The sequence below is a fragment of the Lactuca serriola genome, chromosome 4 (assembly GCF_051521515.1).
Source record: "Lactuca serriola cultivar US96UC23 chromosome 4, Lser_US96UC23_V15, whole genome shotgun sequence".
Classification (NCBI taxonomy): Eukaryota; Viridiplantae; Streptophyta; class Magnoliopsida; order Asterales; family Asteraceae; genus Lactuca; species Lactuca serriola.
The window spans coordinates 43,148,231-43,164,250 of NC_136411.1; the positions used below are offsets into that span (position 1 = coordinate 43,148,231).

Here is a 16,020-nt window from a genome sequence, read left to right on the forward strand (position 1 = left end):
TTTATGAGTATATTAAGTCAGTTGTTATTGTCATGTGTTGATTTTTAATTTTTCTGTTTTACTTATTGGTTAGGATGTTCTGTACATTCTAAAAGGTTGCTAATTTTCCTTACAATTCTATAATGATTAAATTTCTTGCAGAAAACGGAAATAGGAAATAAGGTTTACCTAAATAACATTGACCAGATAGATGAAAAATCGCATATCAAGGTTCGGGTGCTTAAAATTTGGAACTTTGTAACCTCTTCATGTTTTGCTATGTTTAAAAGTGGAAGATGTAAGTTAAGTTTTAAAATGTAGTGACCATTTATGTAATCTAGATACAAGATTTGAATAATTACATTTAATAGAAACCAACTTCTATGTGTTGTGTTCTTATTGTCTATTATTTATAATATTTATGTTGATTATTTTAAACATGGAACATTTATGTCTATTATTTAGAATAACTATTATTTTTCTCACGATAAATATGTTATTTTTAATAAATAATCAATAACCAATTGTAAACAAAATTTATATCTTTGATTCTCTTCAATTAATTCATACATTTTTGTAATGGTTGCAGCATATTTACTTATCTTCTATAAATAACCTATATTCAATTTACTATTTCCTAATATTCTATACTCCATTTTTAGATGAAATTCGAATATTAAACTAATTTTTAGTTGTAATCTTTTAAATTCCAAAAAATCAAGAACAAAATTTTATCTAACAAAGATCCAACAACAATAAAATCATAAAATCGTAATCTTTTTCCAATATATATATAACTTTACCTCAAAACGTGAAATCCAAAATTTTGAAACTCCTCATTCGTCTTCTTAATGTTCAATTGCTTCTGCGATTTTTTTTTCATTAAGCTTACATCAATCTGCTTCATTAAAGTTCTAATCCTCATTCCAGTTCTACCTGCAAGATTTCCATATCCATATGTCAGGTTAGTATTATGAGTTTAGATCACTTTGTTTTCTCTATGAATTTATGGTTGAAATTTACAACAATAATCAATATGCTGGAATAGATGTTTTTCTAATTGTAAAAAAATAAGCGGGAATAGATGTTTAAGATCAATAAGCAATTTATAATCATCACGATTTTCGTGTATCACACAATTTTACCTTCATTGATTCCATGGAGATCTAGGGTTTTAACCCCTGATATCATCCGAACCCACGATTGGTTGAAATTGGGGAAACAGCAGATGTAAATCGAATAAACCCTAGGTTGGAAATGAGGATGATGAGTCATGATGGTCATCAGGGAAATAATTGATTGTGGCACAGCAAGAAGGAGAGTCTACCTTCAGATCGTATTTTTCAATCCTGACGGAGACCAAATCGGACGATTACACGGTATCGTAGATCTCCATGATTTTCTAGGTTCCCTTTCATGCGTTGTTGATTGCGATCGATTTAGGGGGAATCGAGGACAGTCATTGACTGCTAATCTTCGACGTCCGTCTATGGAAGATTGGAGTCGTTGTAAACAAACATCTAGACTTCTTTTGATGGAGTTATTTCTGCAACTACAACACAAGCTTCCGCTTCAAATCTTATTTTCGGACCCATATCTACAATCCGACTCATGTTAACTTTAATATTTTTATTTAAAGTCTCTTTTACACAATATAAACAAATATATAATTTCTATTTTATACTATTTAATATTTTAAAAATCTTCAATTGACTAAATTGTTTAAAATATATTATAAAAGAGTAAATTAATATTTGCAAATTTTGTTACACATTTTAATAAACAAATTAATAAAGGTAACTTTTTAAATACATTTACTTTATTATCATTATTTATTTAATTCTAACTAACTTCAATTGTATTATATAAACATATTATGTACATAATTTCACATTTCATATCCTAACCTATGTCTTCTTATGCAGAAAACAACAGTAAGATGTACCACATGCAGGCCAGAGAGAAAAGAAGACAAAGAAAAATATATTTGGAAAATAAAAGATCGAAGAAAATAAAAACAACATCGAACGTTCCAAGTACATCATTACAATATTTGTTCAAAAATACTGTTATATTGTTCTATACATATATTTACAAGTTTTATAATTTATTTCTATTTGCAGATCAATCAATCAATATTGTTCGTCAAACTCAAAATGTTAATACATTTACAACACCTCCAAAGCATAACACAACCATACAATACTGCCATTCCTTTACAGATGTTAGAACTCCATTTTCTAACATTACAAATGTTATAAATCCGTTATCTAACAATAGAAATGGTAATTATTTATGGTTTTTAAAATATACTATTATCCATTATGTATATAATCGGGATATATATATATATATATATATATTTAATTATTTATTTATTTAATATATAAATTTTTTTTTGGTCAGATATCATTAGTTTCGATAAATATACCACTTCCAAGTTAGCAAACAAAAGACAGTACCATGTACTTTCAAATGAAATGACATCAAAAAATGCATCCACAGTAACAACTTCTTCATCATCAATCAAGTTAAATCCAGGATGTCATAAATTAAAAACGAAGACAAGACATTTATCCCCTATCCCATTGATTGATCTGACAGAAGATGTAGAAAATATACATCAAGTGAACAATGAAAATCTTATAGTTGGTATCTCAAATGGTAATCAAAAAATAATATCCATTTTACATTTCAAATACTATGTTGTATATAATTATAAAATTCATTGATATTTTATTCAACGCTTTTATTTTACAGAATATTTGGATCATGGTGATCAAGTTGTTGTATGTCAAACATGTCGTGCAAAATTATGGAGAAATGAATCCATTAGAGGTAAAGAAAAGGGAAACACGGATTATTCATTATGTTGTGGTTACGACAAAGTTCAACTTCCAGATTTAAAGAATGCACCCCCGACTTATGAAAGAAGGTTCCGAAATATGGACTCAAAAAGCAAACATTTCATGAAAAACATTCGACGTTACAATTCAATGTTTTCTTTCACGTCGATGGGTGGTAAAATTGATTCTTCAATCAATAGAGAATCAATAGAGGAAACGCTCCATACATTTTCAGATTGGGTCGTCAAAATTATCATAGTATTGGAAGTCTTTTGCCAGCAAAAGGATCGGAACCAAAATTCTCTTAGTTATACATTTATGACACTGACAACGAAATTACAAATAGACAAAGATGTTTTCGGTATTTTCTCAAACTTCTTATTCATAATTTAGTATTATTATTAATATATATATATATATATATATATATATATATATATATATATATATATATATATATTACTAATATTATTTATAAATATATTTGTTTTAGTGGTCAAAAGGATCAATCAACATCAACTGATAGTGATATTATTGAAGATATTAAGGTGATGTTGGATTCAAATAATGTGTTGGTTAGATCTTATAGGATGGTAAGAGATACTTTTCAGAAAAATCCAGAAGTTGATATGAAATTACGACTTATCGGGAGAAGGGAGCAAGATGGAAGAACATATAACCTACCGACTGCTTCTGAGGTTGCTGCTTTAATAATTGGTGACATTTCAGATTCAATCGAGAAGAGGGATATCGTCGTTCAAACAAAAAATGGTTGTCTACAACGTATTAGTGAATTGCATCCTTCGTATCTTCCTCTCCAATATCCATTGCTATTTCCATATGGGGATGATGGTTATAGTGTTGACATTCTTCATAGAGGTGTGTCATTTACGAACAACAGCAAGCGTGCAAAATGTACAATGAGAGAATATTTCGCTTATAGGATTCAAGACAGAGATCATTCGTTTTCTCTCATACTTAATTCAAGAAGGTTGTTTCAACAATTTCTGGTAGATGCCTACACTATGATGGAAACGGAGAGAATGTACTACATACATAGGCAACAACATGTTCTTAGATGTGATTCTTATGAAAATTTACGTAACCAAAAAGCTCAAGGAACGACTGATATCTCGAATGTCGGCCAACATGTCATATTACCTTCATCCTTTACCGGAGGTGCACGTTATATGCTGCAAAACTATTTGGATGCCATGTCACTATGCAAATGGTTTGGATATCCTGATTTCTTCATAACCTTTACGTGTAATCCCAAATGGCCTGAGATTAAAAGGTTTCTTAAGGATACTTCACTTCAACCAGAAGACATGCCTGATATACTATGTAGGTTGTTCAAGATCAAGCTTGATGCATTCATTAAAGACTTAAGGGATAATCAAATTTTCAGCAAAGTTCAAGCATGTAATTAAAACAATATTTTTAAATTTTTTATAAAACATTGATCTTATTATTATATTTTAAATATGTTTTAATATCTAATCACATTTTACTTTTTTTTGGCAAATTCTTTTACAGATGTTTATACAATTGAATTCCAAAAAAGAGGTTTGCCGCATAGTCATATATGTCTATTCATGCATTCTGACAACAAGCTACCAACTGTTGAACTTATCGATCCGATAATTTCAGCAGAGATACCAGACAGAATCGAAGATCCTGAATTGTATTCACTTGTAAATGAGTTTATGGTTCATGGTCCATGTGGAGCTGAAAATATGAATTGTTCATGCATGGTGGATAAAAAGTGCTCTAAAAACTTTCCAAAAAAATTCAGTAATCATTCGTCTGTAGATCAGAATGGTTTTCCGTTATATAGGCAAAGAAACGATGGTCATTTTGTAGAAAAATCAGGTGTAAGGTTGGATAATAGAAATGTTGTTCCATACAACAAATATCTATTGAAAAGATATCAGACACATATTAATATTGAATGGTGCAATCAGGGATCTTCTATAAAGTATTTGTTTAAATACATAATAAGGGTCCTGATAGAGCTACAGTTGCTGTTGTACCAACCAACAATGAATGTGAAAATAATGATGTGGTCGATGAAATAGCTGAATATTACGATTGTAGATATTTATCAGCATGTGAAGCATCATGGCAAATTTTTACATATGATGTTCATTGCAGATATCCTTCTGTTGTCAGACTGCCTTTTCATCTTCCTAATCAACAACAGATTGTATATGGTGAAGACGATGATATTGATGATGTTCTTGACAAACCTTCTGTTGCGGCTTCAAAGTTCACAACTTGGATGAAATGTAATGCAATCGACAGTGAAGCACGAAAACTCACATATGTTGAATTCCCTACAAAGTTTGTTTGGATATTAAATGGTCGGTTTTGGAAGCGAAGGAAAGTAGGAAAAGCCATCGGTAGAATTCATTCTGTTTCACCTAAACTAGGTGAGGCATATTTCTTAAGGATTCTTTTAAATAAAGCAAAAGGACCAACATCATTTGATGATATTCGCACGGTAAATGGTCAAACACATTCTTCTTTTAGAGATGCTTGTTATGCACTCGGGCTATTAGATGATGACAAGGAATACATTGATGCAATTAAAGAAGCAAGTCATTCTGGATCTGGTTTTTATCTACGCTTTTTATTTGCTACATTGTTGATGTGTAATAGTATGTCAAAACCAAAGGTCGTTTGGGAAAATACATGGGAATATTTGGCAGATGGAATTCTATATAGACAACGACAAAGATTTAAGTCTGCAGGTATAACATTTTTTCTTATTTTTTTTAAATTAATTTATTTTTATTATTCAACAACCATTAAATCATTATTAATAAAATTATTAAATATCGACGACAAATTTTATTAATTATTTAATATTTTCGTGCAGAATTGTCACTCGGAGTAGATGAACTTAAGAACTTAACTTTGTTCGAAATACAACAAATTTTACTTCGAAACAACTCTACACTCAAAAACTTCAAAAACATGCCATACCCAGATGTTGAATCCGTTTCTTCTTCAAACAATCAGCTTATCACCGAGGAGCTAGATTACGATGTTCCCGTGATAAAGAATGAATATGATCGTATGTTTCTTGCATTAACAAATGAGCAACGTAATATTTTCCTAAACATCATGAGTGCTATTCAAGAAAATAAAGGAGGTGTCTTCTTTGTTTACGGTTATGGTGGAACGGGTAAAACTTTTTTATGGAAAACAATATCTGCAACAATTAGATCTGAAGGAAATATTGTATTAAATGTTGCTTCAAGCAGTATTGCTTCCTTATTATTGCCTGGTGGTAGAACAACACACTCTTGATTTATAATTCCATTTGAGCTTACAGAGGATTCTTTTTGTAACATAAATCACTACTAGAAAAAAGGCCTTTTACGACGCGCAAAATACGACGCTCATTGATCTATGTTACGCAAAGGAGAGTGACATTAGAAAAATGTCATCTCTTCAAAAAATTTAAGGATAGAAGACACGCATTATTGCGCGCCCTTAAATTAGTGTCAAAAAAAAAAAACACGGAGGGCACCTATAATAAAATGCGCGTCGTCTAAGGATGTCGCTTTATATTTTTTTATGGAACGCGCGTTCCATCCTTTAATAGTGGGGGAAAGGGGGAAATGAAATTCTGAAAAAATTAAAAACCCCGCCATGCTCTCCTCTACCTTCTTTCAATCGTTCTTCTCTCTCTCTCTCTCTCTCTCAATCAAATACCAAAAATCGACTATTGTTGGAACTAGGGTTCCGGTTCTTAGTGAAATCGAAGGTTTTTTGGTCACTAGGCCATGAAATTGATCAAAGGGGTACAGTTTTTGGAACCATGACTATTGTTGGAACTAGGGTTTCAGTTCAAAAACCCTTCATCTACTTCCCTCGATCTTCAGTTCCTCAAGTACTTTCTCAGCCTCTCAATCAATAGAAGAGCTGTATCACAACTACAAATTTAGAGTGATTTCCATATCAAGTAGAACAATAGCTCCATTAAAGTCAAGGTCTCGAAACTCCATGGTCAATCACCATCAACATTCTACTTCTTTATTTGTTCCAGAGGTTTGTCTTCCTTTATTACGAGTTTTATAACCTTTTTAATCAAACTCGATTAGCCCTCGATACCTAATGTTATCTTTTGCGTTGTTGCTTCTGCTCTGTTCTTCTTGAAACCTCCCCACACTCTCATGTCGAAACATAATTTATGATATCGAGTTGGAAATCAGTAGAAATGGCTATGAAGGTCGGTTGGGTTGGACGATTCTCTAGAGGACGAGAGAGATTTGGACATGGCAGATCGTAGGGCTACAGAGATTGAGCTTGATACCATGGAGGGTTTTGCGTCAAGGGAAAAGCTCCACCATCATCTCAACGACCAAGGTTGGTTAGGGTTTCTGTTTTTTTTTTCTGTTTTATTTCCATTCCTTCACCATCACCAATGTTACTTTGTGCTTCATCTGATGTACGATTACCTTCTCCTTGTTATGGTGGCAATACTCCTATGGGTTGCTCTGATTCTCCATGGGATAATTTTGCCCCTTCTCTTGTTCTAATTAGGGCAATAATGAGAGTATGATGTTAGAGATGGAGTACAACTCTGAGAGTATAAAGGTTGTTGCAATACATCTTTGCATTAATTATTCCATTAGACTCTCTGTATTGATGTCCTCAAAGTAGGGAGCTTAGACATACTCTCAAGTGTCAACATTAAAACAACAGATTGAATTCTTCATTTAATGTAGAAAAATTTGAAAGTTGTAATAAAACTTTATAATGATGTAATAAGGTAACATTAGTATTATAGCTACAACAAAGTCTACAGTTGGTTTGGAATTTAAAAATGATTAGGTTTCATCTCAGGAATCATGGAGCTTAACTTTATTTCAGGAATCATGTACATCCATCTTGGGTCAAATCTGAATTACTAAGCTATAAACAGGTTTCCACATCAATGGTACAACACATGCTTGATTACGTTTTGGAAAATTCAAGTCCATTAACTGGTACCCCACATGGAAAAAAAGAAAAAGAAAGTAAAAACCCATTTGAAACCTGATGACGCCGGCCATACCTGATGCAGCAAGCTCACATTTTTAAGCACATTACTTGACATTTTGTTACTAAAGAGCGACATAGACAACATGTCTGATCTTAAATTCTTGGATATCTCTGATTTTTTTCTTCTCACTCAACTTAGTAAAGAAATGACATCCCCACAGAGTTGCTAACTATTCCAGCAATACGGTCACATCTGTGATCTGTTACTGTAGAGTTGCTAATTATTTAAGCTAATCACATTTTTTTGAACTTTAAACTGTTAAATCTTTATATAAAAAATGTTACAGATATGAATCTTAATAGTTTAATAAGGAATTGGGATATCAAGTTGAGGATGCAATCTGAAGTGGGTTCTTCTACAAGGGGTTATTTTGAACAACATTCATAAATAATTCTTATGGAATTTAATAATAAGTAAATTTATATAAAGCCTTGAAGAAATTAGCAAAAAAAGTGTTAAAGTAAACATTGCAGTATGGATTGAAACTATTAAGTTATTGATTTTTGTTCAAAATCTTACAAAATATAATGTTAAAAATGTTTATGAAGTCCTCAAGCCTCTATTGCAGGTGTGTCAATATAGTGAAATTTTACACTTTATAATTTCACATAATTATGAGCCATAAAGAAAATAGAAGGTCCTGGTACATTTTATTTATTTATTTTTGAAACAGGGGGAGGGAAATGAAAAGATCCCTACAGATGTTCAATCTTCTTCTTCTTCTTTTTCACCATCTAGACACCATGAAAGGAAAGTTCTTTTTGTGTGTTTTCATGACTATTACCTTTTCTTACTTAATTAACATATGTAGGTGTGGGGGTGTTATTGGAAAATACGTTGCAGGGGAACTGAAGCCACCTTCTCTTGGTAAGTGGAAAAGTTTTTTATGTGATTATATATGTTGCAGATCAACCGAGTTGAATTTATTCACTGTAAATCATTTCTACATAGGGATATAAAGCCAGACAACTTCCTTATGAGTTTAGGGAGGCGTGCTAATCAGGTTTCATTCCATAATTTGTTCCATATTTCATTGTACATTTTGTTTTTTTTTATAGTTTTATACATAAAACATATATAAACCTACATGTTACAGGTCTATGCTATTGATTTCGGGCTAGCCAAGAAATATAGAGACTCTTCAACTCATCGGCACATTCCATATAGGTGAGTGAATTTTTTTTTTAAACTTTCATCAGCAATCTTTTATTCATAAAAAAGTGAACCCTAATCAATCTAAATTTTATATCTTATAAATTGCAGAGAGAACAAGAATTTGACAGGGACAGCTAGATATGCAAGCATGAACCCAAGCCTGATGGAACATAAGAGGTCAGTTTAATGTGAACTTATTGTATGTTTTCTAGTTGTTGGGAAATGGGAATAATGATTGATGTAAAAACTGCAAATAATAACTAATCTTAGATGGGATGTCATATAGGTTTTGAATCTGAAGTAGAATAAGAAAATCACCATCTGAATCTATTTGTTTATGTTGTAATCATAAAACATTTTTCAGGAAGTTGGCAAATTGAGAAAAAGAGAATGCATCATCTGTACTTTAAGGTATGGTGAAAATATTTAGAGAAGTTGCCATTTATCTTGATTGTCTTTGAATTTCAAACTTTGATGAGAATAGGGAATTTATACTTGTGTTGACTACTTTATTTTGATTGTTATAATTAAAGTATTAAAGAGGAAGTCGAGTAGTATAAGGTGGTGTTTGGATGAGCGTTTTACGACTTTTGTGTTATAATTAAAGTATTAAGGAGCTGTTTGGATGATTGTTATAATTAAAGCATCAATACAATCCAAAAATCACCAAGATTTGCATCCTTGTGTTTTCATAGTTTTATCACTTCTCGTGCTACTCCTTGTAACGACAAATGCCAATCAATTGGCAGCAATGGGAACATGTATATGAAAGCATTAATATTAGAATGGTCCAGCCATCTTCATTTGATATCAATTCAAATCTTGTTGATGAATCGAACTCTGTATTTGTTAATCCAGCTTCTGAGCAATATTGGACAAGAAATATGCAGGATAATACAAGTGAACAGTTAACAAGTGGCATCATGCCTGAACAGTTAAGTCTTTACTATTGTGATCCTCAAGGGGAGATTCAGGGACCATTTCATGGGGTAGACATCATATCTTATTAAATAAAGTTTTTTCATGGCAGGAATTCATTGTTATATGCAAATTTGCTGTGGGCTTAAGCCGACAATTTAACAGATCGGTCATACCTTCTGAACTTAAGATCTATTCCCATTTCCTTTCATATTTCAAAAATAAAGAAAAATAACATTACAACCTTAATTGGTTACCTTCTATCTTATAAACTGTTAAATGTTGTTGTGTACGATGGAATGCATGCATTGCTCTAGTCTGCGGAAATGCTTTTATTTGGTAAGTGATACCTAAACCTTGAGAAATGTCAATTTTATCCTTGAAAACCTTAAAGGAAATAGTACATTTCAATAATTGACTACTTTTGAGAAGTGGCTTCTCTCCCTCATTTACCGTACATTTCATTTGATGCCTACTACTGCACTTTTAATATAAGGGTAAAAAAAGGTTTATAAATCTCTTGTAGAGTTGTATTTTATGAGGAAAGATTCAAGAATGAAGAAAAGTAAGTAATCTTATGATATTGTGATTGTCCCTTTTTCTGGATCAGGTTTAATTTGGATTTCAAGCTCACCAGCATCTCCAAGTAATGAGGGATCCGTTACACTTAAGAATATCAGCTTATCAAGAGCATCACTTGCATTACTAAAAGAAGGTTTCTTGTTAGAACTTTTGTTTTTAAAAACGATAAAAGATGGAAATCAAGCATGAAACATGTAGACTGTAGAGATGTTTTTACATGTAAATTTATATATTGTAAGAAATAGAATTGTAAGACATTAAATTTTATGAAATGGATTATATTTTTTGTATATGATATTTTATTTTATATTGTGAGGCATTAAATGAAAATTTAATTTGAAAATTAGTAAATCTATAAAAAATAATTTTTTTTAACATTTAAAATTATGATATGCAAACATGCGTGTCATCTTCATTTATGACATGACCTTTCTTGACAGAGGCTTTCTTGATACGCATTGCGTGTCATTAACACGCGCGTCGTATGGTTACGACACGCGAATGCGTATCGTCTTCCTTTATGACAGGGCCTTCCTTGATACGCATTGCGTGTCGTAACCGCGCGTCGTAAATGCGCGTCATAAATGCGCGTCGTAAATGCGCGTCGTCTATAGACGACGCGCAAAAGCGCGTCGTCTCTCTTTATGACAGAGCCTTCCTTGACACGCATTTGCGCGTCGTCTGAGCGTTTTACGACGCGCAATGAGCGTCGTAAAATGCCTTTTTTCTAGTAGTGAATCTAGACGGTGAGTTGGCAAGCTTAATAAGAAAAACCTCTTTAATAATTTGGGATGAAGCACCTATGGTCCATAAGCATGCATTTGAAGCTTTAGATCGAACTTTTAAGGATTTACTAAGGTGCGTAAATTCAACAATCTCAAATATTCCATTTGGAGGGAAAGTTATTGTCTTTGGAGGAGATTTTAGACAGATTCTACCTGTTGTTCCGGGTGGCAGTAGACAGAACATTGTAAATGCTTCTTTGAGTTCTTCATATTTATGGGAACATTGCAAAGTCCATAGATTAACAAAAAACATGAGGCTAACTGTTGGAAGGGATCAATCAGATATAGGAAAAATAAGAGATTTTGCAAATTGGTTGTTGGATATAGGAGAAGGAAAACTTGGTGGTCCGAACGACGGTGAAACGATTATCGATATTCCGGATGATATTCTCATTAACGATTCACATGATCCTATAGGTTCCTTAATTGAGTTTGTATATCCTTCAATTTTAGAGAACTATAGCGATATAAATTATTTCCAAGAAAGAGCGATACTTGCTCCGAAAAATGAAGTTGTCCAGGAAATAAACGACCGTTTGCTTAAGAAGTTTCTAGGAGATGAAGTTGAATATTTAAGTTCAGACAGCATATGTGAATCCGAATTTCTCCATGATCAATTTGATGCAAATCTATACTCTCCTGATGTATTAAATGGTCTCAAAGTATCCGGTTTACCAAATCATAAGTTAGTTTTAAAAATTGGTGTTTCGGTAATGTTACTGAGAAATATTGATCAGAAAAACGGCTTATGTAATGGCACAAGACTACAGGTGTTATCATTGGGCAAACGTGTTATTGAGGCACGTATAATAACTGGAACTAATATTGGAAATCAGACTTTTATTCCAAGAACATCTTTAACCCCATCAGAAAAAAAGATTCCCTTCAAATTCACAAGAAGACAGTTTCCTTTGGCCGTATGTTTTGCAATGACTATTAATAAAAGTCAAGGACAATCGTTATCAAAGGTTGGTTTGTTTCTGAAAGATCCAGTTTTTTCACATGGACAATTGTATGTTGCCTTATCTAGAGTTCAGAGCAGAGAGGGATTAAAATTATTAATTTTAGATAAAGATGGCAAACTCACAAATAAAACTTCCAATGTTGTTTATAAGGAAGTTTTTCGAAATTTGTAGCCAACTTTTTTGTAACGTCGTTTTATTCAATTTTAGCAAATCACACTTAATCCATCATATTATTGTATTTTTTTTATAATTACATATTGTTGTATTTTATGTTAATTTCATTACACACATTGGTAATGCATCATCTGTATATGTCCAACAAGAATCATGCATCAAAAAAAGAGTTTTCAAAAATCTTCATTCCAAATTAAATACTTCTCATTTACTTTGTAATTAAATACTTACAAATTAAAAAATTTATTGAAATATTCAATATTACAATTTATAAGTTATAAGAATTATTGAAATATTATTTTATTAAATAATTAATTTTTAAATTCAATTTAGAAATAGCACCCGTGGGTTCCACGGGTTTTAACCTAGTATATATATATATATATATATATATATATATATATATAGAGAGAGAGAGAGAGAGAGAGAGAGAGAAAAGTAAAGATGCTGATGAATTTTTTTAATTTGATCAGTTTGATTCTTTGCATCTTCTACAACAACAAAACTCAAGAAAATCAGAAAAACCATAGAGAAAAATAGCGAACTAAATTAAAAATAATAGGGAAAACCTCATAAAAACCCACCATGTTTTCATCTATTACTTAAGAAAGCCACTATATTATTTCTTAGTGCATTAAAACCCTTATATTTTGTGAAAGTCTTATTTAAGTCTTTTTGACCTAAGAAAAACCAATCCATTTTCATCAAAAAATTAAAAAAACCCACTATTTTATTTTTTAGTACATCAAAACCATTATATGTTTTTGAAAATTTTAATTTAATGGATTGTAACCATCAAATAGTTGAGAAGCGATTACCTAACATTTTTTTGTTATCTAGGGTTTACCGAACTCAAAGCCTTAGATTAGACATTTTAAAAAATATAAGAGTTTTAGCGTAAAAAAAACAATATAGTGGTTTTTTTTAAGGATTTGATGAAAATATGTTGGGTTTTTCTAAGGTTTTCCCAAAATAATAAGGCATAAAATAACATATATTTAACAAAAAACATGATTGTATAAGTGACTTCATTACCCGATAGTATTTTCTAGCATATTCGATTCCAGATGGGAAAAACTCATGTGGAGATGAAGGTGTTTCATGTTTTCCAAGATTTGTATTCTTTTTCATGGTCATCTATATGAAAGCAAAGTAAAAAACATGAAAAAAAATCTAGGATCTATGAACAAACACTCACGTATTGAGTTAAAACTTCCAGTGTTTAGGAGACAAAGATGATAAAAAGAGACGGGGTAAGTGAATATACCTTGTAATATTCATATATGAATATACTGTGTAATATTCACAAGTGAATATACTATGTAATATTCACATGTGATATACTATGTAATATTCACATATGAAAATATCATTTAATATTCATAAGTGAATATACCATCTAATATTCACAAGTGAATATATTATGTTAATATTCACAAGTGAATGCATCGTCCAATATTTAAATATGAATATACTATGTTTATTAAATTATATATTCATAGATGAATGATACTTAAATTGCCAAAAAAATAATTATACTTTTTATTCATAAGTGAATAACGAATGTACTGTAATAAAACCTGATACATTTTTATTCACTTATGAATAAAGATAGCTAAAAATATATAAAAAAAAATTTATTTTATCTTAAAACTATATCAATATGGATTTCTATTTGTAGAGAATAAAAAAAATCATGAATTTGGTATATTTAAAATTATTTTTCAATAAAAATAGCTTCTTAAAAATAAAAAAACGAAAAAACTATGTTTTTGTATATATTAAGGTAATAATTAACATAGTTTAAGGAAATATGTTTTGTTGGAAAACACATGTCTATTCATTTCTCATTTCCGCTGGTACGACGGAGACTTTTGCGGCAAAAATAAATGAATGACTGAGAATGATTCACCCATTCTCAACCTTTTTTTTCTCAATTGAACCCTCCCCTCTCTCTCTCTATATATATATATATATATATATATATATATATATATATTACTATATTATTATACAAACCTTACTATTTCTAAAAATAGAATCAAGAGGTCCAAGTGCTTAATCTATTAGTACAACTAACCATCATTAAATTACAAAATATAATGCATTAAGTACAATGTTTAATAGATACTCAAACATTCAAACCTATCGTCCTTATCTTTCCTAACATAGTTCTGGATTTAAATTTTTAAAAAATAAATCTTTTAACGAGAAAGAGTCAACATAATTTTTAAAATTGTTATTAAAAAGATCCCTGGTTGCCGAGATATCCTTACGCCTTCAACAAATTTAATGGCTCTACCACCTACAAAAACCCAATGCTCACAATTACACCATCACAAGATTTTGTTCACCGGTCTTCAACTTCTCTCTCTCCCTCACCAAACCATAAAACCCATAGGAACCCTATTTGTTCTTCGATTTTTTGTTACAAAATTCTTTTATTTAATGGCAAATTCACTTGAAATTTAATTCCCTTGACACCAACATCAAAACAAGGAATGATTACGCCATATTTGATCATGTTGAGTCTCCAATGGTGATGGCAAGCTAATCGCTACCTCTTCCACCGACAACACCGCCCGCACATGTTCCACCTTTGATGGATCTCCTATCCAAGAATTCATCAGGCACGAACAAGGAATCTTAGACGTCGCATTCTCATTCGGCGCTCAGCACCTCGCCACCACTTTCGATGACATAACCGTACGCTTTTAGGATGTATCCACTAGCTCACTCGTCAAAACGCTAACTGGACACACAAACTACGTCTTCTGCGTGAATTACAACCCTCAATCGAACATGATTGTCTCCGGTTCTTTCGATGAGATAGGTAGGGTTTGGGACGTGAAATCTGACAAATGCTTGAAGGTACTTCCTGCGCATTCTGATCCCGTAACTGCTGTGAACTTTAATCGAGACTGGACATTAATTGTGTCCAGTAGTTAAGATGGATTGTGCAGGATTTGGGATGCATCCACAGGGTATTGTATGAAGACTCTGATCAATGATGAAAACCCCCCTGTTAGCTTTGTCAAATTTTCCCCAAATGGAAACTTTTTTCTTGTAGGTACCCTGGATAGTACACTGGTGAGTGAATTCTTATTTCTTTTCCTTGACATCAGTAATTCATATTGTAACGCCCGTAGATCCGGGCTAGTCAATTTAGGGATAATAGGGGGTCGAAAATGACTTTTCGGCAAAAGATTATTTAGAATAAATAATCTTAGACAAGTTGTATTATATGTTACAAGGTTTCCGTACATATAAAGAGCGCCGAAATCCAAGTTATAACGAAGAAGTTATGGCCCGTCGAAGTTTCGCGACGGAACCAACACGACGTCGGGAAGCGTAAATAGTGAATTTACGATAGAGCGAGATTTAGCCTTAGCGCTCTAAACGAAATTCGTAGAATATGTTAAACTAAGAACATCGATAAAAAGAACGCCCAAATCTGACTTCGTATGAGGAAGTTATGATTTTTCTAAGATTTAGCATAACAGTGCACAGCCCGAAATCTGAATTTTAGATCGGTCGATTTTTAGCCAACGGGATCTAAA

The 16,020-nt window shown here is 31.8% G+C and overlaps 1 pseudogene; it reads left to right on the plus strand.

Moving 5' to 3' along the window:
* Nucleotides 1–1,888: 1,888 nt before the first annotated feature.
* LOC145098301 (uncharacterized) lies at nt 1,889–12,457 on the plus strand (annotated as a pseudogene).
* Nucleotides 12,458–16,020: the final 3,563 nt, after the last annotated feature.